The sequence below is a fragment of the Microtus ochrogaster genome, chromosome 17, assembly GCF_000317375.1.
Source record: "Microtus ochrogaster isolate Prairie Vole_2 chromosome 17, MicOch1.0, whole genome shotgun sequence".
In the NCBI taxonomy this organism is placed as follows: Eukaryota; Metazoa; Chordata; class Mammalia; order Rodentia; family Cricetidae; genus Microtus; species Microtus ochrogaster.
Genome location: NC_022019.1, coordinates 35520851 through 35525569, shown reverse-complemented (window position 1 = coordinate 35525569; position 4719 = coordinate 35520851). Strand labels below are relative to the sequence as shown.

At 37.4% G+C, this 4719-nt stretch overlaps 1 protein-coding gene across 2 annotated transcripts in view; it reads left to right on the top strand.

The window, feature by feature from the left end:
* Positions 1-4719, top strand: part of Fgf14 (fibroblast growth factor 14) — a 477073-nt gene that overhangs the window by 222706 nt on the left and 249648 nt on the right. The window lies entirely within an intron of this gene.

Below are 4719 nucleotides of genomic sequence, written 5' to 3'. Positions count from 1 at the left end.
AGGGTTTCTCTGTGGCTTTGGAGCCTGTCCTGGAACTAGCTCTGTAGACCAGGCTGGTCTCGAACTCACAGAGATCCGCCTGCCTCTGCCTCCCGTGTTCCATGTGTTTTGGCAGGTCCATTGGTGTGATTCTTTTTCAGACCACGTTTGAGCAGTCAAGTTGGTAAGACTTTATGAGTATAACTTCTTAAATTACTAGGAGATACAGTCTCACAGCAAACTCTGATCCTCTGGCTTTTAAAGTCTTTCTTTTTGCACCTTCTTCCACAACAACCCATGAGACTTAAGTGTAGAATTGTTTTTAAAATATATCCATTGAGACTGAACTCCACAACTCAGAATTGTGATTGTTAGTTGGTATTGTACTGGTCTCAATCTGTTGCAATGGGAACTATGTTTTGTTATGTACATATGTAAGCATAGTTTTAAAGATTTTACAACTACCCAAAATCCTACTCAAGAATCGGTTTGCATTTTGTCTTTCCGAATTATCTAAATGTTGAGTTGCATGAAGATACCTTTGGCATTGTGTACATCAAAGAAAGCAGGCTTAATGTAAAACAATATTGTGTTAGACTGAGATACCTTACTGTGTTCTTATTCATATAAACTTTTAAAATACCAAATGAAACTCTCTTTGAAATCCTTTTGCCTTATGTTTGTATTACTAGGCAAGTCAGAGTAAAAAGTAAATCATGTGTTTAAAAATGGAACATTTTCACATCTATGAACAAGAATTATTCAATCAAATGTTTACAATTACATCTGTCTCCCTGTACTTACTCATATACATATGTATCTATGCATGTCCTTTGTGTAGAGTTAAATATACACATAACCATCAGAGATATTGATATTCATAACTATTTTCTTTTTTTAACATTTTTTTTTATTTTATTGAGAAAAGGAAAAAAAAAGTTTCAGCCTCCTCCGAGCCTCCCACTTCCCTCTCCCTCCTCCCACCCCTCTTCCCCTCCCCCCACTCCTCTCCTCCTCCCTCTCCAGTCCAAAGAGCAGTCAGGGTTCCCTGCCCTGTGGAAAGTCCAAAGTCCTCCCCCCTCAGTCCATGTCTAGGAAGGTGAACATCCAAACTGGCTAGGCCCCCACAAAGCCAGAACTAGAAGTAGGATCAAAACCCAGTTCCATTGTCCTTGGCTTCTCATCAGCCCTCATTGTTTGCCATGTTCAGAGAGTCCGGTTTTATCCCATGCTTTTTCAGTCATAGTCCAGCTGGCCTTGGTGAGCTCCCAATAGATCAGCCCCATTGTCTCAGTGGGTGGGTACACCCCTCGTGGTCCTGACTTCCTTGCTCATGTTCTCCCTCCTTCTGCTCCTCATTGGGACCTTGGTAGCTCAGTCCAGTGCTCCAGTGTGGGCCTCTGTCTCTATCTCCATCCATCATCATGAAGGTTCTACGGTGATATGCAAGATATGAACAGGGGATATACTCACTCATAATTGGTTTCTAGCAATAAATAAGGGTCACGGAGTCTACAATTGGTGAACCTAAAGAAGCTAAATAAGGTGAACCCAAGGAAAAACATATAGTTATCCTCTTGCGTATGGGAAGTAGACAAAATTGCCGGGGAGAAAATTGGGATCTTGGGGGTGGGGTGCCATGGAGGTATGGGAGATGGGGAGAGAAAAATGAGAAGGGGAGGATGGGGGGAACTTGGGGAAACAGGATGATTGGGATAAAGGAAGGTTGGATAGGGGAGCACGGAAGCACAATTCTTAGTTAAGGGAGCCACCTTAGGGTTGGCAAGAGACTTGAACCTAGAGTGGCTCCCAGGAGCCCAAGGCGATGGCCCCAGTTAGTTCCTTGGGCAGTTGAGGATAGGGAACCTGAAATGACCCTATCCTATAGCAATACTGACGAATATCTTGCATATCATCATAACTATTTTTAAGAGCTAAGAATCTTTGCACAGAGCTGTTGTAATGTTTCAGCCTGGTTCAGAGAAATTTTTTCTGATTCTAGATTTGACTCCTGGAACAGAATCTTTCCTTTGTAAGCATTTCTAACCCACTGTTTGCCTGACCTGGTACTCTGTCTTCCAGATAGAGTATTAAAGATACAAATGTTTATGAGTCAAAGTCTTTTAGGTCAGGTCACTGAAAAAATATAGACAAGGATAATTAGGAAGGCTTGTGCTATTCATAAAGAGTATAAATGAGTAACACAAAGTTAATAGCATGAATAGAAAATAAAGACAATTGTACTGATTTGTCACCAAATTAATATAATAGATAAAAAAGTGTATAACATAGCTAATTTAAGTCATGATCAAAGACAAAATGGACATAAGCAATTTAATCTATATTTAATGATTGTATTTAATTGATTTTACTTAATGTAACCTAATTTTATGTCATTATTGGGCTTTAAAATGCTAGAAAGTGTAATCACACAATCCATTAAAATTATTGAGAATATTTTGTACATAAATTAATTTCAAAATTATATTAATTTATTATCATACCCCTACAAAACAAAGCTATATCTGCAAGTAAAGGAAAATTCTCTCCTTTCCTAGTTGTTTCGGTGACACTTAAATCTATGACCTATTCTGTCATTTTTGTTGCTTATGACTTTGACAGATAGTTCCACCCACCTGGAGTTCTCTCCTTCCTTTAAAATCTTCTGATTTTAGGGGAGTCCAACTGCCAGCTACTCCTGAAGACCTCTTGTTATTCATAGTCTGCTACAGCCCACCCTTGAAATGATAAGTACCTACCAGTGATTTGGTGAAATTTTTAGATTGACGCCAGTCAGGTGTGGGCCACCTACTTTCTAAATCACTTGAAAAAAAATTTAAGTCAAGATGAAAGAAGTTTGACAACAATTAGCATTCGAAGTGGTCTTCCCCTGTTTTCTCCAGAAAGCACACAAATACATTTCTCTTAAGTCATTTTCATCAGAATGATCTGAAGCTTATAAAGATAGTCAGAAATGCTTGCCTTTGACTCTGTGCTTTCTGATTGTGTTCTCTGTAGCTAATGTTTCTGCAGTTGTTATTTGCTGTGAGATCCTTTATATTCTTAGAAGAAAAACATTTAAATTTTTTTGGATATTTTGGTATCAACTATTCAGCACTTTATTGACTTACTGAAGATAAAAATATTCAAGCTAAATGTTATTTTATAAAAAGAAATAAGCTTATCTTAGAAAAACAAAATTTGAAGTTTAACCATATTTTAAGCTCCTTTTGTGGACAGTTATAAAATCTGTTGATTAATTTGGCTCTACACTACTTAATTTTTTTCTTTATGTGTATATGTATATGTCTCTGTGTGTATGCCACATCAGTGCATGTTTTCACAGAGGCCAAAAGAAGTCATCAGATCCTCTGGAACTGGAGGTAAAGATTGTTAGGAGCTGGATTGATGCTTTCATGCATGAATATTGACTATGAAACATTATTTTTCATATTGCAATATAATAGCTACTACCTAATAGCTATTATAAAATGCTTTATTCTTTAATTTCACCATTCAAAGGTTATGGGTGCCTATTTGTGGTGTTCACAAAGCAGTCTGAAAATTAAGTTCACAGAGTAACAGGTGACCTACAATGTTGCTGCTTCTGAATCACCAATGCACTGTGAAAACAGTGTGTCAGCAATGCTCTTCCCAAACATAACAGAATAAATGAGTGGGCTTTTTGTCTCACTTAGCTCTATTAAACACTGTACTAGCTCATGCCTTTGGGGACCCAAATATTAACACAAAGCCTCATATGGAAACAGTGATGCATCATAAAGATGCCAGTGGTTCCTTAGAATTTCCAGCAATGGGGAAATCATAAACACATATGACCAAATTAAAGTGTTTTCATCATCTTGTTGTATATTAGAAAAGTATAAAAATTGAATAGAACAGGTCAGTGGTTTCTCATAAAAATCTATTAATTGTCTCTAATAGAGGTCAACCTTGGTCAATGAAATGATCAGGGGGAAGTACCTAATTATGACTCTATCCCTACCTAATCCTGGCATCAGTTTTCTCTTTTTATCTCCAAAATATGAAGACATTGACAGAAACAATTATAGAATACTCTACATTTTCAGTCAAAAAGTAAAACTCTAACTGACCCTGGAAGACCATATACTGCCATAATTACAAGAATTTGTTTTCTGGCATTAAGAAACAACTAAGTAGCCTCAGGTTTTTTGTTCGCTTGTTTCATTTTGTTTTTTGTGTTTTGTTTTATTTTGTTTTAACCAAGTTACCTAGCAAACTCCTCTCAGTTAAACCAACAAGCAGGCAAGTAGCACTCAGTGTACTCCTGCAGAACCACCTTGTATTAGGAAATTGATATTTTCTTGGCATACACCTTATCTTGTCACATATCCTGGATTGGTTTTGGGCACAGTCTTTGCTGTAACCTCATTTGGATTCTAAAAAAAAAAAATTGATTTAATCACTCACTGTCACATGTGTGTGATTTGAGCACTGTCACAGAACTTGTGATTTTTAATGGCACATGGAGGTCTCAATGATCACGGCAGCTACAATTTCTTTTGGTAGTTCCTCTTCTCTTAAGAATTACTAGCTTTCGGTTTCTCAGGAAATTCGGGATCAACCTACCCCTGGACCCAGCAGTACCACTCTTGGGAACATACCCAAGAGATGCCCTATCATATGACAAAAGCATTTGTTCAACTATGTTCATAGCAGTATTATTTGTAATAGCCAGAACCTGGAAACAACCTAGAT